Source organism: Bufo gargarizans, chromosome 4, assembly GCF_014858855.1.
Source record: "Bufo gargarizans isolate SCDJY-AF-19 chromosome 4, ASM1485885v1, whole genome shotgun sequence".
In the NCBI taxonomy this organism is placed as follows: Eukaryota; Metazoa; Chordata; class Amphibia; order Anura; family Bufonidae; genus Bufo; species Bufo gargarizans.
Genome location: NC_058083.1, coordinates 350,956,044 through 350,983,000, shown reverse-complemented (window position 1 = coordinate 350,983,000; position 26,957 = coordinate 350,956,044). Strand labels below are relative to the sequence as shown.

General features: G+C 45.4%; 1 protein-coding gene across 1 annotated transcript in view; it reads left to right on the top strand.

The window, feature by feature from the left end:
- The window catches only part of NUP133 (nucleoporin 133), a 279,976-nt gene that overhangs the window by 230,726 nt on the left and 22,293 nt on the right, over positions 1–26,957 (top strand). The window lies entirely within an intron of this gene.

Here is a 26,957-nt window from a genome sequence, read left to right as displayed (position 1 = left end):
GCTGGGCGCTAAACGATCGCTAACTACCTAACGAAGGGGCCTAAACTATCCTAAAGCTATCAGTCAATACCAGTGGGAAAAAAAAGTGACAGTTTACACTGATCACTTTTTTCCCTTTCACTAGGTGATTGACAGGGGCGATCAAGGGGTTAATTGGGGTGATGGAGGGTGATCTGGGGGCTAAGTGTAGTGTTGGGTGTACTCACTGTGAACTGTGCTCCTCTGCTGGAACCAACCGGCAAAAAGGACCAGCAGAGGAGCAGAGAAGCCATTTAACACATTACATTTATAAATATAATGTGTTAGATAGCTTCTGATTAGATTTTTTGAAAATCAGCAGCCTGCAAGCAACGATCATTGGCTGGCAGGCTGATGACGAAATTGTCTTTAAAGGGTTTCTACCACTTGCATATGACATATTTGGTGTTCAGACACTAGCGATCCGCTAGTGTCTGATGTACCATACAAGCTAATTATTACATTAATCCGTTCGGCCGTTTTGTCAAAAAAAGCACTTATATATTTATGCAAATGAGCCTCTAGGTGCTATGCGGGCGTTTTTCCAGCACTTAGAGGCTCTGTCTACCTGGCAGTTTGCCGCCCAGCGCCTCGCTCCAGCACGCCCATCTTCAACTCTATTCGATCCTCCCCCCTGCTTCTGCCTTCCGAAATCTCGCGCCTGCGCCGTTCGTCGTGGCATTCGGAGGCATTCGGCGCAGGCGCAGTCAATGTCTGACCGCTCCGTGCTCAGACATTTCCACTGCGCCTGCGCCGATGTCATCGGCGCAGGCGCAGTGGAAATGTCTGAGCACGGAGTGGTCAGACATTGACTGCCTGCGCCGAATGCCGCGACGAACGGCGCAGGCGCGAGATTTCGGAAGGCAGAAGCAGGGGGGAGGATCGAATAGAGTTGAAGATGGGCGTGCTGGAGCGAGGCGCTGGGCGGCAAACTGCCAGGTAGACAGAGCCTCTAAGTGCTGGAAAAACGCCCGCATAGCACCTAGAGGCTCATTTGCATAAATATATAAGTGCTTTTTTTGACAAAACGGCCGAACGGATTAATGTAATAATTAGCTTGTATGGTACATCAGACACTAGCGGATCGCTAGTGTCTGAACACCAAATATGTCATATGCAAGTGGTAGAAACCCTTTAACATTTGCCAGCCCACAATGCGCGGGTCGGCTTTGCCTGAAATCTCGCGTCTCGCGAGATGACGCCCCTGGAGCGTCTACTCGGAATAACAGGGCCGCGGCAAAGACGCAATCCTGCGTACGGCGGTCCTGAGGAGGTTAAGGACCAAGCCATTTTTTGCAAATCTGACCAGTGTCGCTTTAAGTGGTGATAACTTTAAAACGCTTTGACTTATCCAGGCCATTCTTAGATTGTTTTTTCTTCACATATTGTACTTAATGACACTGGTAAAATGGAGTTTAAAAAAATCATTTTTATTTAGAAAAAGATACCAAATTTACCAAAAAGTCAAAAAATTAGCACATTTTTTAGTTTCAAGTTATCCACTTCTATAATACATAGTAATACCTCCAAAAATAGTTATTACTTTACATTCCCCATATGTCTACTTCATGTTTGGATCATTTTGGGAATGATATTTTATTTTTTAGGGATGCAAGGCTTAGAAGTTGAGAAGCAAATCTTGAAATTTTTCCGATATTTTCAAAAACCCACTTTTTAAGGACCAGTTCTGGTCTGAAGTCACTTTGCGAGGCCTACATAATAGAAACCACCTAAAAATAACTCCATTCTAGATACAACACCACTCAAGGTATTTGAAACTGATTTTACAAGTTAACCCTTTAGGTGTTCCACAAGAATTGATGGAAAATAGATACAATTTAAAAATTTCACTTTTTTTGCAGATTTTCCATTTTAATATTTGTTTGCTAGTTACAAAGCAAGGGTTAACAGCCAAACAAAACTCTATTTATGGCCCTGATTCTGTATTTTACAGAAACACCCCATATTTGGTCGTAAACTGCTGTACGGGCACATGGCAGGGCGCAGAAGGAAAGGAATACCATACAATTTTTGGAAGTCAGATTTTGTGGGACTGTTTTTTTGATACCATGTCCCATTTAAAGTCCCCTGATGCACCCCTAGAGTAGAAACTCCAAAAAAGTTACCCCATTTTAGAAACTACGGGATAGGGTGCCAGTTTTGTTGGTACTAGTTTAGGGTACATATGATTTTTGGATTGCTCTATATTACACTTTTTGTGAGGCAAGGTAACAAGAAATAGATGTTTTGGCACTTTTATTTTTTTTGTTATTTACAACATTCCTCTGACAGGTTAGATCATGTAGTATTTTTATATAGCAGGTTGTCATGGACACTGCGATACCTAATATGTATACTTTTTTTTTTTTTTTTTTTATTCATGTAAGTTTCATTTTTGAAAACCCCCAAAAAATCATGTTTTAGTGTTTCCATAGTTTTTTCCTTTTTTTTTTGGCGATTATCTTGGGTAGGGAATGATTTTTGCGGGATGAGATGACTGTTTCATTGGCACTATTTTGGGGTGCGTATGAGTTTTTGATCGCTTGCTATTACACTTTTTGTGATGTAAGGTGACAAAAAATGGCTTTTTTACACAGTTTCTTTTGTTTTACGGTGTTCATCTGAGGGGTTAGGTCATTTGATATTTTTATAGAGCAGGTTATTACGGACGCGGCGATACCTAATATGTATACCTTTTTTTTTTTTTTACTTAAGTTTTACACAATAACAGCTTTTTTAAAACAAAATAAATGTTTTAGTGTCTACATATTCTGAGCCATAGTTTATTTTTTATTTTTTGGGTGATTGTCTTAGGTAGGAGCTGATTTTTTTTAAGTATGAGGTGACTGTTAGATTGGTACTATTTTGGTGGGCATACGCCTTTTTGATCGCTTACTGTTGTACTTTTTGTCATGTAAGGTGACAAAAAAATTGTTTATTTAGCACAGTTTTTATATTTTACACTGTTCATCTGAGGGGTTAGGTCATGTGATATGTTTGGGCAGGCACCCAGTTCCGATCACCACCCGCCGCGCGGCGGTGATCGGAAATACATAGGACGTACAGGTACGCCCTGTGTCCTTAAGTACCAGGATATGCAGAGGGGATCTCTGTATTGGGATCTGAGGCTTGTGGAGGGCTGAGACCCATGTGAGGGGAAACGGGCCAACTAAAGCCTGCTGATGCATTCTTGTTGGCTTAACAGGCCGCGTGGTGTGAACTGATACCAATACTGCAAGGTGACTTTTTTGCTTGAAAGTGTTTTTTTGTTCTGTGAACTTTCTAACGTGTGAATAAACACTGAACTTTTGGTTTACAAACTGGTGCCTCTATACTGCCTCTGCTTATCCTGTTTACCAGAGCGATTCCCATAGATAGATATAGATATATAGATAGAGATATATATATATATATATATATATATATATATATATATATATATATATATATATATATATATATATATATATATATATATATATAGGAATTCGCTCTGGTAGTTGGGATAAGCGGGTACAGTACAGAGGCAAAGTACAAGTTTGTAATTCAAATGTCCGTGTTTATTCACACATAAGGTCAAACAAAAAAACACTTTGCAAGTTTGGTGTTTGTTCACACCAAGTAGAAAGTTTGTGCATAACAAAAAAAAGTCACCTTGTCGGCGGTTCTGCCTCCAGCAGTCAAAAGGCAGGCTTTAGATGGCCTGCTCTGCCAACACACACAGCTTTTCAGCCCAGCACAGGGCTGCTTTCCCACACCAGCAATTGCCAGAGCTCCTCTGTCAGAGAGATGTAATCACTCACAGCTGACACTGCTGGCTGGGTTTTTTATAAGCCAGTCAAGGCCCGGCCCGCAATGTGGGGAATAGTCTCCCACCCATTACTTTGACTACTCCCAGTTAGAGCCGTAGATCAGCTACATAGACATACTAAAATAGCAACATGTCAATCAGCATTAGCTGCCGCTGACACCTGAAAATACCCGCTTACTACAGAGTGTCACGAGGTAGTGTCACGGGTATAAAGATAGAGCGGAGGTGCACCCCCTGAGCTGCCACCCGGTCCCCTGTCTCTGCCTACTTGCACCACCTGCCCTAGGTGACGGGGCGCAACTGGGAGACAGTCCCTGACCTGAGTAAGTGCAAGCAGAGAGAGACAGCAGGGAAGCGGACAGCCAATGAGAGGTAGCACTCGAGCAGAGAGGTGGAACAAGCAAGCTACCACCAAAAACGGAAGGGCGAGCCGGGTCAACTAGCCGGGGTCAGTCCAGGAGGTCACGTCAGTACAAGGGAAGAGGCAAAGACCAAATCCAAAAGCAAGCCGAGGTCGAAATCCGAGAGGTAGCGTCAAGGTTCAGGGAGCAGGCAGAAGAGGTGTCAGGAAGCAGATCAAGGGTCAAATCCAAAGGTAAGCTAAATAATAATAATACACAGCCTAAGGGACCAAAATAACAGGCAACCTGTAGCCAGCAGGTTGCCTGTATTTATGGTGGGGAGTAAGGGTCATGAGACGTGGCCAGCGTCACGTGACCGACAGACAGGCAAGTCGAGCACCGAGTGATCACCTCGGCGCTCAAGGCAGACCTAGGAGCAGGGAGCCTCCCAGCTAGCAAAGCCGCCCTGGGAACAAGGCCAAATACAGATCCTTGCTCCCGAAGCTAAGAAGCATGTCTGCGGCTGATGGGAGACAGAGTGCGCCTTCGGCACCCCAGTTACAGTACCCCCCCTTTTACGAGGGGCCACTGGACCCAAGCCCTTGGGTACAAATCTCCCAGGATGCTAATCATGAAACTTCTTGTTGAGCCTCGGGGCGTGGATCTCAGTAGCTGGGACCCAAGACCTCTCCTCGGGTTCATAGCCCTTCCAGTGGACCAGGTATTGAAAGGATTCCTAACCTTTCTAACATCAATAATTCTAGAGATGATGAATTCCTCCTGACCTTCAACGTCCACAGGTGGAGGAGGTTTTTTAACTGGAACCAATGGTGATACATATCTCTTAAGCTACCAGACTCCTTTCGTATACATGATGTGTTTCATAAGTCGTTGCTTAAGTCTAAAGGACACTGGGTTAACAACCTCAATAATTTTGTATGGTCCAATGAAACGCGGTGAGAATTTCCTAGAACACTGTTTCAAAGCAAGATTCTTAGTCGACAACCACACCTTATCGCCGAGTACAAAATGTACCCCCTTGGAACGTCTCTTATTGGCATGTTTACACTGGGTTTCCTGGGCCTTTTCCAGGTTCGTTTGAACCTGTGCCCAGACTGTGCACAGTCTAGAGGTAAAAGAATCTGCCTGCGGGTTGAGTGAGGATACAGAGGGACTAGAACAAAAGCGAGGATGCAAACCACTGTTGCAAAAAAATGGAGACTGTTAATAGCAAACTCTGCCAACGGAAGGTATCTCACCCATAAGAGTTGAATTTGTGATATAAATCTCCACTGCCTGATTTAACCGTTCTGTCTGCCCAGGGCTTTTTTTCTCAAAGATAAGGTGGTGGAACTCACCCCTCCCCTGGCCACGCCCCTACCCACCCCTAGGACCGCCCCCTAAAACCGCCCCTTTAGAGAACAGGGATGCAAGTAAAATTTGGGGGGGGGGGGCTATAAAAGTCCAGCCCAGCAAAGAAACCCCCCAGATGGGGATGGCACTGTTAATGGGGGATCTGGGGATGGCATCCACAGATCCCCCATCCTATAACAGTGCCATCCACACCCCCCCCCACCCCATAACAGTGCCATCCACAGACCCCCCCCCCCCCCCCACCCCATAACAGTGCCATCCACAGACCCCCCCCCCCTTAACAGTGCCATCCACAGACCCCCCCCCCATTGCGGCTCCAGTACAAACTAGTTATAAAATGTGTACAATTAATAAGGATTCTATTCATGAGGCCCCCTCTGTAGTAGAACATTCAATATAGTCATCCTACTCACAGGGCTGTTATCTTAATGCAGGGCGGCCGGGCAGACGAGCGGCAGCGTCACTGACTGACGTCACGTGCCTGCGCCGCCTACTTTATGAATGAGCCCTGTGAGTAGGATGGCTATATTGAATGTTCTACTACAGAGGGGGCCTCATGAATAGAATCCTTATTAATTGTACACATTTTATAACTAGTCTGGAGCTGGGGGCCGGAGCACAGTGAACGCACCAGCCCCCAGCTCCTCCTCCCAGTCCCTCCCCGCTGATACATCGCAGCCTGCGATGCTGGAGCATCGCAGGCTGCGATGTCAAAAGGTGGCGGAACGCCGTTTCGGTGCGTTCCGCCAGAAAAAAAGCCCTACGTCTGCCCATTTGTCTGTGCATGGAAAGCAGATGAAAAGGATAAAGAGATGTCACATCTTTGAAATAAAGCCCACCAGAAACAAACTGAACACCTCTATCAGAGACAATATTCTCAGGAACACCATGCAGACGTACCACATGTTCAATGAACAAGGATGCTAAGGTCTTCGCATCAGGGAGCTTATTTAAAGGAACAAAGTGTACCATCTTGCTAAAACTGTCAACCACTACCCACACCACTGATTTTCCCTCAGAAGGGAGCAGATCAGAAATACAATCCATGGAAATGTGAGACCATGGCTTGCAGGACATGGGTAGTGGTTGTAGTTCACCAGTGGGAAGTGTTCTCGGGGGCTTAGACCTGGCACAAACATCACAAGCCAAAATATAAGACTGTACATCCTTAGAAAAAGTGGGCCACCAGAAAGACCTCAGCAGCAATACCTGGATGACCAGAGAGCACGGAGTCATGACATTCACCCAATAATTAAAAACGAAAGCACTCGGTAACAAATAACTTATCTGCCGGTGTTTGTGGAGGAGCAAGTTGCTGAGCCCATTGATTCTTAGAGGAAAGATCCGCAGAAACTGCTGCCACAAAAATACTTGCCGGCAAGATGGGTTCCGTGGGGGTTTCAGGAGGTTGGACAGCATTAAAACTCCAGGACAAGGCATATGCCTTAATATTTTTAGTTCCTGGTCTGAAGGTAACAGAAAAATTAAAACAAGTAAAAATAGGGCCCATCTGGCTTGTCTAGGATTAAGGCGTTTGGCCACCTCATAAAACACTTCTACAACAAGTTCTTATGATCGGTAAGAACAGTAATACGGTGTCCTAGCCCCATCTAAGAAAAATGCCTCCATTCCTCAAATGCCCATTTTATGGCCAGTAATTTGAGGTTTCCACTGCTCTCCAGGTAGTCAGGGCAACCGACCGGCTCCAGGGTCTGATCTTTACCCTCATAGATCCGAAATTTGTGGGTATAGCCTGTGGCCCTTTCACAGAGCTTATACAATTTGACCCCATACCGGGCGCGCTTGCTTGGGATGTATTGTTTGAAGCCAAGGCGCCCGGTAAAATGTATAAGGGACTCGTCTACGCAGATGTTTTGCTCAGGGGTATACAAATCTGCAAATTTCTGGTTGAAGTGGCCTATGAGGGGCCGAATCTTGTGGAGCCGGTCAAAAGCTGGGTGGCCTCTGGGACGGGAGGTGGTGTTATCACTAAAGTGCAGGAAACTCGGGATGGCCTCAAATCGTGCCCTGGACATGGCAGCAGAGAACATGGGCATGTGATGAATTGGGTTCGTGGACCAATATGACCACAATTCATGCTTTTTGGTTAGACCCATGTTGAGAAGGCCCAGAAAATTTTTCATTTCGGAAACTTGGACTGGTTTCCACCGGAAAGGCTGGGCATAATAGCTTCCCGGGTTGGCGGATATAAATTGTGTGGCATACCGATTTGTTTCTGCCACGACTAGGTCCAAGAGCTCCGCAGTCAAGAACAGCTCATAAAATCCCAGGGCCGAACCTATCTGAGCTGTCTCAACCCGAACTCCAGACTGGGCGGTGAAAGGGGGAACTACAGGTGCGGCTGAAGTTGGGGACCGCCAATCAGGGTTTGCCAGCACCTCAGTGATTCTAGGGGGTCTACAACGGGGTAACTACTGCACGTGCCACCGTACCAGCTTCGACTGCCCTTCTGGTGCTCGCCACTTCACCATGTTGTACGGCAGTGCTGGTACTAGGTCCAGGGAGGGCTGCGCTGCTGGTGTATGCCTCACCACGTAATCTGACAGCGCCAGCCCCACTTTGCTGCCCTTCATGCGGATCCTGCGCAACCTGTGGTCTAGCGACACGGGGCCGGGTACGCCTGGTGGTATCAGGGACCTCAACCGCCTCGTCCGAACTTTGAGTCAGACTGCCACTGCTTTCTACAGGTTCATATTCTGACCCGCTAGATTCATCATATGAGGGTTCCCATTCCTCATCCGACTGGGTCAGAAGCCTGTAGGCCTCTTCAGAAGAATACCCCCTGTTTGACATTTGGGCAACTAAATTTAAGGGTATTCCCTGAGACTACCCAAGAAAAAAAGCAAGCCTGTCTTACAAATGGGAGGCTAGCAAAGTACCGGAGGCCGCTGCGGTTGATAAAAAAAATATCAAAACTGATATTTATTTATTTTTATCGCCGCAGCATGTGTAAAGTGAATGTGCAGTGATCAAAAAATTAATAATTTTTGTCAAATGCGGCGGGGCGGGCGTGGGTGAACGCACGTGTGGGCGACCGATCAGGCCTGATCGGGCAAACACTGCGTTTTGGGTCTAGGGCGAACTAAGGTGACACTAATACTATTATAGATCTGACTGTGATCAGTTTTGATCACTTACAGATACTATAAAAGTACAAAAGCTGATTAGCGATACGCTAATCGGCGAATAAGTGACTGCGGTGAGGTGGGCTGGCCACTAAACTATCGCTAAACTACCTAACCAAGGAGCCTAAACTATCCCTAAAACCTAACTGTCAATTCCAGTGAAAAAAAAAGTGACAGTTTACACTGATCACTTTTTTCACTTTAACTAGTGATTGACAGGGGCAAGAAGGGGTGATCAAGGGGTTAAATGGGGTGCAGGGGGGTGATCTGGGGCTATGTGTGGTGTTTGGTGCTACTCATTGTGAACCGACCAAAAGGACCAGCAGAGGAGCAGGGAAGCCATTTAACACATGATATTTACTAATATGATGTGTTAGATGGCTTCTGATTTGTGATTTTAAAAATCGTCAGCCTGCCAGCCATGATCATTGGCTGGCAGACTGGTGACGTGACCCCCCTCTAACTTTTGCCGACCCGCGATGTGCATGTGCGGACCGGCTAATCGCGTCATCTCGCGTCTCACGAGATGACTGGTATATGCGTGACTCTGCGCAGCGCTGCCGCCTCCGGACCGCGATCCTGCGTTAGGCGGTCCGGAGGCGATTAAGTCAGTAAGAGGCTTGGCAATAACAGAAAAATTCTTTATGAATTTACTGTCAAAATTGGCGAATCCTAAAAAGCGTTGGGAGTGCCTTTTAAGGAGGATGGTCTTACCCAGTCTTGGATAACCTGAACCTTTATTGGGATCCATTTTAAATGAATGAGGAGTAAGAATATAGCTGCGATAAGGAATCTCTTGAACTCCAAACACACATTTCTCTAATTTAACGGACAGCTGATTCTCCCTGAGGATTTAAATAACCTCAGCCCCCCCCTAGTTTAAACCCCCTTAAGGCCAGACCACTTTTTACAATTCTGCACTACACTACTTTCACTGTTTATTGCTCGGTCATACAACTTACCACCCAAATGAATTTTACCTACTTTTCTTCTCACTAATAAAGCTTTCATTTGGTGGTTTTTTTATTGCTGCTGCCAATTTTACTTTTTTGGATATTAATCAAAATTGACCGAAATTTTTGCAAATAAACAACATTTTTCTCATACTGTTGTAAAATTTTTCAATTAAAACTACATTTCTATATACATTTTTCTCAAAATTTATTGTTCTACATGTCTTTGATTAAAAAAAATGCAATAAGTGTATATTTATTGTAAAAGTTAATAGTTGTATCTGCACTATAAAGTAAGTCCTTTCTCTGTGTACATTAGTGCACAGAGCCGCTGCTGGATACCTAAAAGAATCGGTTGCCTCGATCCTCAAAAAAAAAAAAAAAAAAAAAATATATATATATATATCAAATGAAAAAGTATGGTATCAGAGCAGGAATAAAAGACATGGGGCAAAGTTAAATAATAAGTACCTGTTAAGTCGAATGTGGGTTTCTAGTATAGGGTTCGATCTTCACAGCACTAAACATTGCAAGGTGGATAGCGACTCTTCCTGCTCAAATAAAAAAAAAACGCACACGTCGCTCCGGCCGGCAGCTGGCGCGCGCACGAAGGAGCGTCATGGTAACGGAATCCGAAAGCGTAGCGTGTGACGTCACAGCTGTAGTACAGATACTTCCAAGGACCAAAAAGCCAATCCTACGAGTTTCGAAGTCAGCGGACTTCTTCGTCAGGTTTTTTGAAGTTGAGCAGGAAGAGTCGCTATCCACCTTGCACTGTTTAGTGCTGTGAAGATCGAACCCTATACTAGAAACCCACATTCGACTTAACAGGTACTTATTATTTGACTTTGCCCCATGTCTTTTATTCCTGCGTCGATACCATACTTTTTCCATTGATGTGTATATTTATTGGTTTGGGTAAAAGTTATAGCATTTACAAACTATGGTGCAAAAATGTGAATTTACGCACTTTGACTTTCTGAGCACCTGTCATGTAGAACCTCAGGAAACAATGCCCAGACAGTAGAAATACCCCACAAATGACCCCATTTCAGAAAGTAGACACCCTAAGGTATTCGCTGATGGGCATAGTGAGTTCACTGAAGTTTTTATTTTTTGTCACAAGTTAGCGGAAATGGAATTTTTTTATCTTTTTTTTTTCTTCTTACAAAGTCTCATATTCCACTAACTTGTGACAAAAAATAAAATTTTACATGAACTCACCATACCCCTCATAGAATACCTTGGGGTGTCTTCTTTCCAAAATGGGGTCACATGTGGGGTGCCCTGGCATTTTAGCTCCAGTTAATGACCGGATTGTGTGGCTGAAGCCAGGGCATACCAAGGACTACCTGAACAGGAAGATTATCTAAAACAAAGAAAGAGCATTTCTTTGATTGGCAGACCCCCACAGACAGGGTAACCTCCGGAGTACGGAGTTTTACCGTGCCCCCTAGCAGGGGGGTAGAATCGATGGCGACAACCTGGATCGGGGTGGACAATTCTAGTATAGAAATTTCCAATCAATAAAATGAAAAGCTGACCCTGAATCCACAAAGGCATTTCCTGGCCCCTTTAAGACTCCAAAGGCAATAGAAACCGGCAACAATAATTAACTTCTTACCACCTCCAGGAGTACCTTGTCCTTAGATCCTTCAGACTTGGATGACTTTCCAGAAGGCGGAGCTTTAGGACACTGACGGATCCAGTTGTCGGGATCCCCACAATAAAAACAAGAGCCCTGACGACGGCATAGCTCTCTTCGTGTCATCCCGAGTTGCATGGGCTTGTCCGAGTGGGCCTCCATCTTGGGTTCAATGAGGGAAACCTCAGGTTCAAGAAGGGTATGAGGAGAAAACAAATGCTCTCACTGTCTCTCTGATCCGTCTTTCTAGTCTGATGGCTATAGTCATGGTCTGCTCTAAAGAGTCAGGACAGGGATAACAAACAAACATGTCTTTTAACTTCTCTATCAAGCCTGCCCTAAATTGACATTTGAGCGCTGGTTCATTCCAACCCGAGGGAATGCACCACTTGCGGAACTGCGTACAATAATCCTCCACGGGACGATTCCCCTGAGTGAGGGCCTTAAGATTGTATTCTGCCACAGAGGCTCAGTCTGGTTTATCATAAAGAACCCCTAACGCCTGGAAAAAGAGGTCCACAGAATTAAGAAAAGGGGAATCCGGAGGCAAAGAAAAGGCCCATTCCTGGGGGTCTCCTTAAATCAGGGAGATAATACCAACCCTCTGTGGATCAGGACCAGAGGAGTGAGGACGTAGTCGAAAATAACGTTTGGCGGTCACCCGAAAACCGGGTAATTTAATGTGTGGTTCCACCTGAACGGTGGCGGGATCAAGAATGGGGGGAGTTTGGACGGTCTCCTGAACCTGTAGTGTCTCCCCAAGTTCCTGTACTATTTGAGCAAGACCCTGCATATGTTCGGTGAGGCTCTGTAGAGGGTCCATGCTAAATTAAGGCCTGTGATTCTGTCACGGGGTAGCGTCACGGGTTTAAAGATAGAGCGGAGGTGCACCCCCAAACAATCCCAACACATGCCGATCCCTGATTGGTGAGAAAAAAAATCCTTAGTCTTATCCGTAATTGGATCCCCTCTATCAAGGAGGTCTATCCAAAACAGATTGTTTCCACATGTAGAGACCCCCATTTCCACTAGTAAATTGTAGTTCTACTCGAAGCGCTGAATGGTCTGACAGACTACTAAATATTGAATGTCCAGTATATAAGGTAACATTTCCAATGATCCAACCACCAGATCGATCCTGGAAAGGGAACCATGCGCCGGATAGAAACAGGAATATTCACGAACATCCGGACACCGAATTCTCCAAAGATCATGGAGATCCAGCTCTTTCAACAATTTAGCCAGTGAAGTCTCCCGTATCTCTCCGGAGGGAGGATTGTACTGGAATTTATCCAACCTAGGGTCTAAATATTTGATAAAATTACCTAGGTACTGGAACTATCGGACCCTGAGATATAGTAGTCATAACTTGCTTTATCACCTGACATAAATATGGCGGAGGTATATATAGAGCAACAAGAAAGAGTGGTCTATTGTATATAGAACAGTGAAGGCAGACAAATCTACCTTCGGGATCTACAACAGAGTTATAGCATTCAAAATGTATAGTCCTATGGACACTGACCCCTTTAGCATGAGTAGAGAATGTGGGATGATAGGAGTAAGAGATCCGCGGCTTATGTAGTAAATTTTGATTCTGCGCAGACAAATGCGTCTCCAAGAGACATACTATGGCAGGTTGATATGGTTGAACTGCCGTGAAAATAGCTGGTCTTTTGACACTGTCTCTCACTCTAACATTCCACACCAGTACCTGCATTTTACCCGCCATTTTATGTCAATATGGTAATAATAGGCAGGATGTGCCACATATCAAAATGGACGAGGTCCGCATAAAACGCCAATGTGTATAAATAGGCCGTCTCAGCGCACCCTTTTGCCTTGTATAACTGCACTTGATCCCAACAGAACAATGCACAGCACCTTAAAACTGTAACAGAGTAAAGACAGTATCTCCGATAAATAGAGACATGAGGCTCAAAAAATTCCTGAAGCTAGCCCTCATAATAAGGTACATCCAGTAAAGATACTATTATGAAAAGATTCTAGCATAGACAAGAGTCCTGAGCTAAGCATCACAAGGATAGTCATAAGACCAAGACACATGTAGCATATGATCAGCTTATTAATGATACGGGCTGGTTCAAACACTTCCAGGCCATATATATATATATATATATGACAGTATAATAACGGCAAAGTGAAACGTCCCGACAGGAACAGTCTCCTCAATAGAGGAGTAATAAATAAATGGAACAGAGTTCAAAATATACTCATCAACCAAGCATCTGAAGAGTGAGGGTATTCCGGACGACATCTTTCGCAATCTTCAGTTATCCTGATCGTCAGTCCAGATCTTCAGTAGAAACCTTATGTAGATCCTGTTGATTCAGCCAGGCAGAGGCGTCTTCTGGTGACTCAAAGAAATGTGTTTTTCCTCCCGCAATCACTCATAGCTTTGAGGGATACGACATGGAGTATGGTATATTTCGGATCCGCATACGTCTTTTGACTTCCAGGAATTTGGCTCGTCAATGCTGGACTTCCGCAGAAAAATCCGGGAATATAGAAATTTTATTGCCATCAATAGTAAGATCCAGTAAATCTCGTGCTTTACGCAGGATGACATTGCGGTCTCGGAAGTGAAGGATTCTGAGTAAAACAGGTTGGGGAGGCGCCCCTGGTGGTGGAGGGTGAAATGGTACCCGATGTGCCCTCTCAATGGCAAATGGCGGGGATAATGCCTGAGAACCAAATTTTTCTTTAAACCAATGCTCAAAAAACTCTGGGGCGTCCGCCCCTTCGGCTCTTTTCGGCACTCCCACCAGCCTGAGTTTATTTCGCCGAGACCTGTTCTCAAGGTCCTAATAAGGAGGGTGATTTTATGTATGACCTTAGCCATGTCCCTTTTTACAGGAGGAAATTGATCTTCCAATTCACCTACGCAGTGTTCCACTTCTGCTACCCTCTCATTGACTTTATTAAGATCTTGTCGTATAAAAGTCACATTTTCCTGGAGGGAGCCTATAGAGGTAAGCAGAGAGGCCAGTGCATTGTTGCACCGCCGCATATATATCTGTAGCCGTGGGTTCATTTTCCTGGGAGAGGTCAGGGATTGCTTTTGCAGAGAGGTTGCCTGCCTTAGAAGTGGGGCCTTGTTTATTTAATCAGTGGCTTGCTTCACCACCAAATCTTCCTCCCCCACAGCTTCATTACAACTAATGTGGACAGGAGCCACAGGACCAGGGAGAGCTGTCTGAAGCTCACCTGTTCCAGATGGCGTTGTTAGCAGGCCGCCCTCAGTCCGAGGAGTTCTGTGGAATTTCTCCAGGCAGGCTGCTGCGTCTGCCGCTCTGGCCACGGCGCCATCTTGTTTAGCCGACGGCATGCCCGGGCCTTCTCTGCTCTCTTTCTCCTTCTTTCCCGCACGGGTCATTGCAGGGATCCACCTACGGAGTGTCGGGGTGTCTCCTCTGCCACCAGCCCGCCGATCTTGTGTCTCCAGTCTCAGGATGGTTCAGGATGATCGCGATGCCGCTCCGGAGCTCAGCAGCATGCGTCCTCTCACATCGCTAGCCAGGCCACGCCCTCCCTGTGGAGCTGCCTTTTGCTGAAATTACAGGTTCAGGCCTCTTGGAATATATCTCAATTAGCTTAGCACACCTAGACACTGGGCTTTCTGGCCATTCTTACAAGCAAAACTGCTTCAACCCCCTTCTATTATATGGGTTGGGATACTGTACAGAAGTTTTCAAGTCATGCCACAGATTCTCAATTGGATTGAGGTCTGCACTTAAGTGACTAGACCTTTACAAGGCATTTGAAGGTTTCCTCTTTGAGCACTCCAGTGTAGCTTTAGCAGTATGTGTTCTGCTGGAAGATGATACTTTGCCAGAGTCTAAAATCTCTGGCACATTAAAACAGGTTTTCCACAAGAATTGCCCTGTATTCCTTCCATCCATTTTTCCTTCAATCATCACCAGTTTTCAAGTCACTTGCCAGTAAAAAGCGTTCCCACAGCATGATGCTGCCACTACCATGCATTATTGTAAGAATGGTGTTCTCAGGGTGATGAGTGTCTGGTACAAGCTGTTTGGCAAACTTCAAACACTTTTTCTTATCCTTTTAACACCTTCTACCCTGGGCCATTTTTTTTGCATGTGTCACTATGTGGCAATAACTTTGGAAAGCTTTTACTTTTCCAAACCATTCTGAGATTTTCTTGTGACACATTGTACTTCATGACAGTGGTCAATTTGAGTCGATATATTTCACCTGTATTTACAAAAAAAAATGGGGGGGGATCGCAATTTTTTTTAAATTTTTATCTCTACTTTTAAGACCTAGTAATGCCTCATAAAATAGTTATCAGTCTTCATTCCACATATGTCTACTTTATGTTGGCATCATTTTGTAAATGTCATTTTTTTTTTTTTTTTAGGACATTAGAATGCTTAGAATTTTAGAAGCAATTTTTCATATTTTCAAGACCATTTCCCAAACCAGTTTTTTTAAAGCACCAATTCAGTTATAAAGTGATTTTTGAGGGGCTTACATTATGGAAATCACCTATAAATGACCACATTGTAAAAACTACAATACTCAAATTATTAAATACTGATGTTACAAACTTTGTTTACCCTTTAGGTGTTCCACAAGAATTAAAGGTAAATGGAGGTGAAATGTTTAAATTTCTTAGGCCTTTTTCACACTTGTGTTGTCCGGATCCGGCGTGTACTCCACTTGCCGGAGGTACACGCCGGATCCGGAAAAACGCAAGTGTACTGAAAGCATTTGAAGACGGATCCGTCTTCAAAATGCTTTCAGTGTTACTATGGCAGCCAGGATGCTATTAAAGTCCTGGTTGCCATAGTAGCAGCGGGGAGCGGCATACTTACAGTCCGCGCGGCTCCCGGGGCGCTCCAGAATGACGTCAGAGCACACCATGCGCATGGAGCCGCACGGACGGTAAGTATTCTGCTCCCCCGCTCCCCACTACACTTTACCATAGCTGCCAGGACTTTAGCGTCCCGGCAGCCATGGTAACCATTGAGAAAAAGCTAAACGTCGTATCCGGCAATGCGCCGAAACGACATTTAGCTTAAGGCCGGATCCGGATCAATGCCTTTCAATGGGCATTAATTCCGGATCCGGCCTTTGCGGCAGGTGTTCAGGATTTTTGGCCGGAGCAAAAAGCGCAGCATGCTGCGGTATTTTCTCCAGCCAAAAATCGTTCCGTTCCGGAACTGAAGACATCCTGATGCATCCTGAACGGATTTCACTCCATTCAGAATGCATTAGGATAATCCTGATCAGGATTCTTCCGGCATAGAGCCCCGACGACGGAACTCTATGCTGGAAGACAAGAACGCAAGTGTGAAAGAGCCCTTATTTTATTTTTTTCTTGCAACACAGCAAGAGTTTACAGCAAAATAAACCTCAATATATATTACTCTGATTGTGCAGTTTACAGAAATAATACAATATATGTGGTAGTAAACTGCTGTCGGGGCACAATGCCAGAAGGAAAGGAACACCATATGGTTTTTAGAGGCAGATTTTGCTGGAATGGTTTTTGGGCACCTTTTAGTATTTAAACAGACCCTGACGTACCCCTACAATGGAAACCCTCAAAAGGAAACAACACCCAAGAATTTATTAAGGGATGTACTGAGCACATTGACCCCCACAGGTGTTTTACAGAATTTAGAAGCACTTGGCTGTGAAAATTTTAATTTCTTCCAATAAAATGTTGCTTTAGCCCCAAATTTTTCATTTTCACAAGGGGTAACAGGTGAAAAAGTACACCATAATTTATTGCCCATTTTCTCCTGAATATGGCAACACCCCATACATGGTGGTAAACTGCTGTAGGGGCACATGGCAGAGCGCCATATGGCTTTTGCAGTCAGCACAGACTTTGATAGATTGGTTTACGCCATCGGTTTTAATTTTTTAAACGATTGTCTTTTGTGGGGGTTCATTTTTTGCGGGATGAGGTGACTTTTTTCCATTGGTACCATTTTGAGGTACATATGACTTTGATTACTTGGTATTAGACTTTTTGTGAGCAAGGTGACAAAAAAATGACTGTTCTGGCACAGTTTTTATTTATTTGACAGAGTATTTCATGTGATATTTTTATGGATGTGGTGATACCTAATGTCTATCATTTGTATTTTTGTTAAGTTTTACACAGTAAAAGCATCTTTAGTTTTTTCGTTGCCATTTTCTGAGAGCCATATTTTTTTGAACGATTGTCTTAGGTAGAATTTTGTTTTTTGCGGCTTGAGATCATGGTTTGAGTTTTTGATTGCTTGGTATTACAGTTTTTGTAAGACAAGGTGACCAAAAAAAGGCTGTTTTGGCACTATTAAAAATTTTCACTGCGTTTACCTGACATGGTGGATAATGTGATGTTTCTAGAGCTGGTCGATAGGAACGTGGCAATTAGGGCTGAAACGATTATTCGAATAACTCGATTAAATCGAGTCAAAAAATTCATCGATGCAGTTTCCCTGCATCGAGGAATCGTTTACATCACGTGATCACGGAGCGGGAGTGAAATTAAGGGTCTCACTCACCGCTTCCGTGTCCTCCGGAGGCCAGAGAGGCAGGACTGAGCCAGCCGGCACAGCGGAGGGGGGAGGAGGAGGAGGGAGTCTTTCCCTCCCCACTGTGCGCGGCTGCCGCTGAAGACCAATGAGGACAGAGGAGGAGGGGAGGGACTGTGTTTTTTGCGGCTTGAGATCATGGTTTGAGTTTTTGATTGCTTGGTATTACAGTTTTTGTAAGACAAGGTGACCAAAAAAAGGCTGTTTTGGCACTATTAAAAATTTTCACGGCGTTTACCTGACATGGTGGATAATGTGATGTTTCTAGAGCTGGTCGATAGGAACGTGGCAATTAGGGCTGAAACGATTATTCGAATAACTCCATTAAATCGAGTCAAAAAATTCATCGATGCAGTTTCCCTGCATCGAGGAATCGTTTACATCACGTGATCACGGAGCGGGAGTGAAATTAAGGGTCTCACTCACCGCTTCCGTGTCCTCCGGAGGCCAGAGAGGCAGGACTGAGCCAGCCGGCACAGCGGAGGGAGGAGGAGGGGGGAGGAGGAGGAGGGAGTCTTTCCCTCCCCACTGTGCGCGACTGCCGCTGAAGACCAATAAGGACAGAGGAGGAGGAGGAGGGGAGGGACTGTGGCCACTGCGCCACCAATGAATGTGCCGGCCATATCCCACAGGGTCCCCCTCCTACCCCCCATCATTGGTGGCAGTTTGCAGTTCCGATCGGAGCCCCAGCAGTGTAATGCTGGGGCTCCGATTGGTTACCATGGCAGCCAGGACGCTACTGAAGTCCTGGCTGCCATGGTATGTTAGTGAGCAGAGAGCAGCGCATTATACTCACGTGCGCTGTGGCCGCCGGTCGCTCCTTCTTCTGTCTGTGCGGCGGATTGCTAATGCTTACAGCATTAGCAATGCGCCGCACAGACCTATGAGAAGGAGCGACCGCCGGCCACAGCGCACGTGAGTATAATGCGCTGCTCTCTGCTCACTAACATACCATGGCAGCCAGGACTTCAGTAGCGTGACTCCTGGCTGCCATGGTAACTGATCGGAGCCCCAGCATTACACTGCTGGGCTCCGATCGGAACTGACACTGCCACCAATGATGGGGGGGGACCCTGTGGCCACTGCCACCAATGATTAATACTGGGGAGGGGGGGGTGCGTTACCAGAGGGGGCAGGCAGATCAGAGGCTGGGGGCAGGCAGATCAGAGGCTGGGGGCAGGCAGATCAGAGGCTGGGGGCAGGCAGATCAGAGGCTGGGGGGAGGCAGATCAGAGGCGGGGGGGAGGCAGATCAGAGGCGGGGGGGAGGCAGATCAGAGGCTGGGGGGGAGGCAGATCAGAGGCTGGGGGGGAGGCAGATCAGAGGCTGGGGGGGAGGCAGATCAGAGGCTGGGGGGGAGGCAGATCAGAGGCTGGGGGGGGAGGCAGATCAGAGGCTGGGGGGGAGGCAGATCAGAGGCTGGGGGGGGAGGCAGATCAGAGGCTGGGGGGGGAGGCAGATCAGAGGCTGGGGGGGAGGCAGATCAGAGGCTGGGGGGGAGGCAGATCAGAGGCTGGGGGGGAGGCAGATCAGAGGCTGGGGGGAGGCAGATCAGAGGCGGGGGGGAGGCAGATCAGAGGCTGGGGGGAGGCAGATGGAGAGAGAGTGGCTGCAAGCACCACCTTGGCATGTATAAAGTTATTGGTTTAGAGAGGGGTTAATGAAGGCACCTCCAAGGTGCTTTCATTAACCTCTTCAAACCAATAACGTTATACATGCCTAATGCCAAGGTGCTTCCATTAACCCCTCCAAACCCAATGGGCATGTATAAAGTTATTGGTTTGGAGGGGTTAATGGAAGCACCTTGGCATTAGGCATGTATAAAGTTAACCCCTTCAAACCAATAACTTTATACATACCTAATTAAGTACGTTATTTTAACCACCTCCGGACCGCCTAACGCACATGTGCGTTCCGGAGGTGGCAGGGCTGCGCACAGTCACGCATATACGCGTCATCTCGCGATACGCGAGATTTCCTGTGAACGCGCGCACACAGGCGCGCGCGCTCACAGGAACTGAAGGTAAGCGAGTGGATCTCCAGCCTGCCAGCGGCGATCGCTCGCTGGCAGGCTGGAGATCCGAATTTTTTAACCCCTAACAGGTATATTAGACGCTGTTTTCATAACAGCGTCTAATATACCTCCTACCTGGTCCTCTGGTGGTCCCCTTTGTTAGGATCGACCACCAGAGGACTCAGGTAGGTCAGTACAGTCGCACCAAACACCACACTACACTACACCCCCCCCCCCCCCCCGTCACTTATTAACCCCTTATAAACCCCTGATCACCCATGATCACCCCATATAAACTCCCTGATCACCCCCCTGTCATTGATCACCGCCCTGTCATTGATCACCCCCCTGTCAGGCTCCTGTTCAGACGTCCGCATGATTTTTACGGATCCGATCCGTATCCATGGATCCGTAAAAATCATGCGGAAGTCTGAATGGAGCCTTACAGGGGGGTGATCAATGACAGGCGGGTGATCACCCATATACACTCCCTGATCACCCCCTGTCATTGATCACCCCCCTGTCACTGATCACCCCCCCTGTAAGGCTCCATTCAGACGTCCGCATGATTTTTACGGATCCATGGATACATGGATCGGATCCGCAAAACACATGCGGACGTCTGAATGGAGCCTTACAGGGGGTGATCAATGACGGGCGGGTGATCACCCATATACACTCCCTGATCACCCCCTGTCATTGATCACCCCCCTGTCAGGCTCCATTCAGACGTCCGCATGATTTTTACGGATCCGATCCATGTATCCATGGATCCGTAAAAATCATGCGCACGTCTGAATGTAGCCTTACAGGGGGGGTGATCAGTTACAGGGGGGTGATTACCCTGATCACCCCCTGTCATTGATAACCCCCCTGTAAGGCTCCATTCAGACGTCCGCATGCGTTCTGTGGATCCGATCCATGTATCCATGGATCCGTAAAAAATAATGCGGATGTCTGAATGGAGCCTTACAGGGGGGGGTGATCAGTGACAGGGGGGTGATCACCCTGATTACCCTGATCACCCCCTGTCATTGATAACCCCCCTGTAAGGCTCCATTCAGACGTCCGCATGCGTTCTGTGGATCCGATCCATGTATCCATGGATCCGTAAAAAATCATGCGGATGTCTGAATGGAGCCTTACAGGGGGGGTGATCAGTGACAGGGGGGTGATCACCCAGATTACCCTGATCACCCCCTCTCATTGATAACCCCCCTGTAAGGCTCCATTCAGACGTCCGCATGCGTTCTGTGGATCCGATCCATGTATCCATGGATCCGTAAAAAATCATGCGGATGTCTGAATGGAGCCTTACAGGGGGGGTGATCAGTGACAGGGGGGTGATCACCCTGATTACCCTGATCACCCCCTGTCATTGATAACCCCCCTGTAAGGCTCCATTCAGATGTCCGCATGCGTTCTGTGGATCCGATACATGTATCCATGGATCCGTAAAAAATCATGCGGATGTCTGAATGGAGCCTTACAGGGGGGGTGATCAGTGACAGGGGGGTGATCACCCTGATTACCCTGATCACCCCCTGTCATTGATAACCCCCCTGTAAGGCTCCATTCAGACGTCCGCATGCGTTCTGTGGATCCGATCCATGTATCCATGGATCCGTAAAAAATCATGCGGATGTCTGAATGGAGCCTTACAGGGGGGTGATCAATGACAGGGGGGTGATCAGGGAGTCTATATGGTTGATCACCCCCCTGTCATTGATCACCCCCCCCCCCCCCCCGGTAAGGCTCCATTCAGCCATTTTTTTGGGCACAAGTTAGTGGAAATTTTTTGTCTGTTTTTGTTTTCGTTTTTTCTTACTAAGTCTCATATTCCACTAACTTGTGTCAAAAAATAAAATCTCACATGGACGCACCATACCCCTCACGGAATCCAAATGCGTAAACATTTTTAGACATTTATATTCCAGACTTCTTCTCACGCTTTAGGGCCCCTAAAAAGCCAGGGCAGTATAAATACCCCACATGTGACCCCATTTCGGAAAGAAGACACCCCAAGGTATTCCGTGAGGGGCATATTGAGTCCATGAAAGATTGAAATTTTTGTCCTAAGTTAGCGGAAAGTGAGACTTTGTGAGAAAAAAAACAAAAAAAATCAATATCCGCTAACTTATGCAAAAAAAAAAAAAATTCTAGGAACTCGCCATGCCCCTCATTGAATACCTCGGGGTGTCTTCTTTCCAAAGTGGGGTCACATGTGGGGTATTTATACTGCCCTGGCTTTTTAGGGGCCCTAAAGCATGAGAAGAAGTCTGGGATCCAAATGTCTAAAAATGCCCTCCTAAAAGGAATTTGGGCCACTTTGCGCATCTAGGCTGCAAAAAAGTGTGACACATCTGGTATCGCCGTACTCAGGAGAAGTTGGGGAATGTGTTTTGGGGTGTCATTTTACATATACCCATGCTGGGTGAGAAAAATATCTTGGTCAAATGCCAACTTTGTATAAAAAAAATGGGAAAAGTTGTCTTTTGCCAAGATATTTCTCTCACCCAGCATGGGTATATGTAAAATGACCCCCCAAAACACATTCCCCAACTTCTCCTGAGTACGGCGATACCAGATGTGTGACACTTTTTTGCAGCCAAGGTGGGCAAAGGGGCACCTTTCAGATTTCGCAGGCCATTTTTTACACATTTTGATTTCAAGGTACTTCTCACACATTTGGGCCCCTAAATTGCCAGGGCAGTATAACTATGCCACAAGTGACCCCATTTTGGAAAGAAGACACCCCAAGGTATTCCGTGGGGGGCACGGCGAGTTCCTAGAATTTTTTATTTTTTGTCACAATTTAGCGGAAAATGCAGATTTTTCTTTTTTTTTCTTTTTTCCTTACAAAGTCTCATATTCCACTAACTTGCGACAAAAAATAAAAAATTCTAGGAACTCGCCATGCCCCTCACGGAATACCTTGGGGTGTCTTCTTTCCAAAATGGGGTCACTTGTGGCGTAGTTATACTGCCCTGGCAATTTAGGGGCCCAAATGTGTGAGAAGAACTTTGCAATCAAAATGTGTAAAAAATGCCCTGCAAAATCCGAAAGGTGCACTTTGGAATATGTGCCCCTTTGCCCACCTTGGCAGCAAAAAAGTGTGACACATCTGGTATCGCCGTACTCAGGAGAAGTTGGGCAATGTGTTTTGGGGTGTCATTTTACATATACCCATGCTGGGTGAGAAAAATATCTTGGTCAAATGCCAACTTTGTATAAAAAAATTTGAAAAGTTGTCTTTTGCCAAGATATTTCTCTCACCCAGCATGGGTATATGTAAAATGACAGCCCAAAACACATTGCCCCAACTTCTCCTGAGTACGGCGATACCAGATGTGTGACACTTTTTTGCATGCCTAGGTGGGCAAAGGGGCACATATTCCAAAGTGCACCTTTCGGATTTCACCGGTCATTTTTTACAGATTTTGATTGCAAAGTTCTTCTCACACATTTGGGCCCCTAAATTGCCAGGGCAGTATAACTACGCCACAAGTGACCCCATTTTGGAAAGAAGACACCCCAAGGTATTCCGTGAGGGGCATGGCGAGTTCCTAGAATTTTTTATTTTTTGTCGCAAGTTAGTGGAATATGAGACTTTGTAAGGAAAAAAGAGAAAAAAAAAAATCATCATTTTCCGCTAACTTGTGACAAAAAATAAAAAATTCTAGGAACTCGCAGTGCCCCTCACGGAATACCTTAGGGTGTCTTCTTTCCAAAATGGGGTCACTTGTGGCGTAGTTATACTGCCCTGGCAATTTAGGGGCCCAAATGTGTGAGAAGTACCTTGCAATCAAAATGTGTAAAAAATGGCCTGCAAAATCCGAAAGGTGCACTTTGGAATATGTGCCCCTTTGCCCACCTTGGCAGCAAAAAAGTGTGACACATCTGGTATCGCCGTACTCAGGAGAAGTTGGGGAATGTGTTTTGGGGTGTCATTTTACATATACCCATGCTGGGTGAGAAAAATATCTTGGTCAAATGCCAACTTTGTATAAAAAAATGGGAAAAGTTGTCTTTTGCCAAGATATTTCTCTCACCCAGCATGGGTATATGTAAAATGACACCCCAAAACACATTCCCCAACTTCTCCTGAGTACGGCGATACCACATGTGTGACACTTTTTTGCTGCCAAGGTGGGCAAAGGGGCGCATATTCCAAAGTGCACCTTTCGGATTTCACCGGTCATTTCTTACACATTTTGATTGCAAAGTTCTTCTCACACATTTGGGCCCCTAAATTGCCAGGGCAGTATAACTACCCCACAAGTGACCCCATTTTGGAAAGAAGACACCCCAAGGTATTCTGTGAGGGGCATGGTGAGTTCCTAGAATTTTTTATTTTTTGTCGCAAGTTAGTGGAATATGAGACTTTGTAAGAAAAAAATAAAAATAAAAAATCATCATCATTTTCCGCTAACTTGTGACAAAAAATAAAAAGTTCTATGAACTCACTATGCCCATTAGCGAATACCTTAGGGTGTCTACTTTCCGAAATGGGGTCATTTGTGGGGTTTTTCTACTGTTTGGGCATTGTAGAACCTCAGGAAACATGACAGGTGCTCAGAAAATCAGAGCCGTTTCAAAAAGCGGAAATTCACATTTTTGTACCATAGTTTGTAAATGCTATAACTTTTACCCAAACCATTTTTTTTTTGCCCAAACATTTTTTTTTTATCAAAGACATGTAGAACTATAAATTTAGCGAAAAATTTATATATGGATGTCGTTTTTTTTGCAAAATTTCACAGCTGAAAGTGAAAAATGTCATTTTTTTGCAAAAAAATCGTTACATTTTGATTAATAACAAAAAAAGTAAAAATGTCAGCAGCAATAAAATACCACCAAATGAAAGCTCCATTAGTGAGAAGAAAAGGAGGTAAAATTCATTTGGGTGGTAAGTTGCATGACCGAGCGATAAACGGTGAAAGTAGTGTAGTGCCGAAGTGTAAAAAGTGGCCTGGTCATGAAGGGGGTTTGTACCACTGTGAGACTTGGGGGGTCTGATCCCCTGTACAATGCATTACAATACATCTGTATTGTAATGCATTGGCTGTCAGTATATTACACAGTGTAATACACTTACAGACTGCTTGCCTGTGAGACCCATGGCGCTGGGTCTCACAGGCTTCCATGGAGGGCAGCCACGGTGACTATGGAAGGCATCGGTCAGCTAGTCGGAACTGGTCAGGAAGGGGTTAGGCAATGGCCTTTTTTCTGGCCACTCTTACATAAAGCCCCACTCTGTGGAGAGTACTGTTTATAATGGTTCTATTGACAAATACATCTATCTTCACTGTGGATCTTTGATTCTACTTCAGTGTTATTCCTGGTAGCTCTGTTGAATCATTGACCGATTCCCTTAATGCCCAGTCTGGGAGTTTTGGCAGGCATCCTTCTCTTGCGCGTCCTACACACCTGTGCGTCCTACATTACACAGCTCCAATGCAGGACATAACCTACAGCAGCTTAACGTCAAAACCTATTTGCCACAGGGTGCAATGGTAGGCTACTATACGTAGAATAAGGTGTTTTTTCATTTATTTATATTTATATTGCTATCTGTGGGGCAGAATTTCTTTAATAGTACTCTAGGGCAGTGGTGGCGAACCTATGGCACGGGTGCCATAGGCAGCACTCAGAGCCCTCTCTGTGACCACCCACACCCTTGAAAAATTGCATGGTGTACCAATTTGCCTTAGACGTTTACCGCCCATCATTGGCGCAGGGAGCATAGGCAGCACATTAAATGCAGGCAGGCTATTATATATAAATGATAAAGTTCATGGAAGATATACTATATTGGACTGTAGTATTTAGGTTACATTGCCGTGTTGACACTTTGCAATAAATATGTGGGTTTTGGGTTACAGTTTGGGCACTCAGTCTGTGAAAGGTTCACCATCACTACGATGGCTGACCTGTTTGGAGAGCTCCTTGGTCTTCATGTTTGCTTAAACCCTTAAGCCACCATGACATACCTAAGCCATCGGACACATCTGGAATAAAACCTTCTCTTGAGGACGTGCTGTCTCCACCCCCCCCCCCCCCCCCCATTATTCCAGCTCAAGAGGTGTGTCCATGCTTACTCAGCTCTCCCTATCACAACTGAGGAGGCAGTTAAAGGATGAAACTGATTATGTGCAGCCAACTCAGTGGATCGGACAAAGAAATAAAAAATTAAAAAAAGCATCACGTGGCACTATACAATTACATTTTATTGAATAACTCCGTGGCTATGCAAAATGTTTTATTACATGCAATTACAAAAGTATGTCAATTACAAAACCTGTCTGTTTTCCATCCGTTTGCATTCTGTTTTGTGAACAGACAGCATCCAGACTGAATCCTGACACATTCATTTTAATGGATATGTGACCACCTGTCTGTTCAGGAAAAATTGCAGCATGTTCTATAGCTTCATGTATATTTCACTTAGGACTGGTTCATTCAAATGAATAAGTCAGTGAAAATAAACTGACAGCATACGCATGGTATCCAAATACCCTTTTTTATTAAATTTTTATTTTATTACTGATACTTGCTAGAAGATGCGGTGTGTTATTCTTCAGTTCATGTAAAACAAATGCAATCCTTGTGACAAATAAATAAAACATTGAACACAATTACAGACAAAACTGACTTGGCTTGCACGCAAACCTGTCAGTTTTTCACTGAACAGACCCTGACACATTCAGACTAGCTCATGTGAAAGAGGCCTTACAGTGCTACTTTATGCTAACATTTAGGGATTTTGATGCAGTTTTTGAAGCCAAAGTCAGGTATGCATCATAAAAGGAGAGACGGTATTAAAAGGGTTTTTCCTGGAATTTCATACTGAGGACCCGCACCGATCAGCTGTTTAAGATGACACTGGCTCGTATGAGCACCACTGCCTTCTCTCAGCTTTTCCTAGGCCATTGACAATACGTTCATTGATCACATGGCCTAGGCACAGCTCAGTCCCATAGAAGTGAATGGGCTGAACTACGATAAAAAAGCACAGCCGCTATACCGTGAACGGCGCTGTGCTTGGTAAGCACGGAGAAGGCTGCTGTACTCACAGGA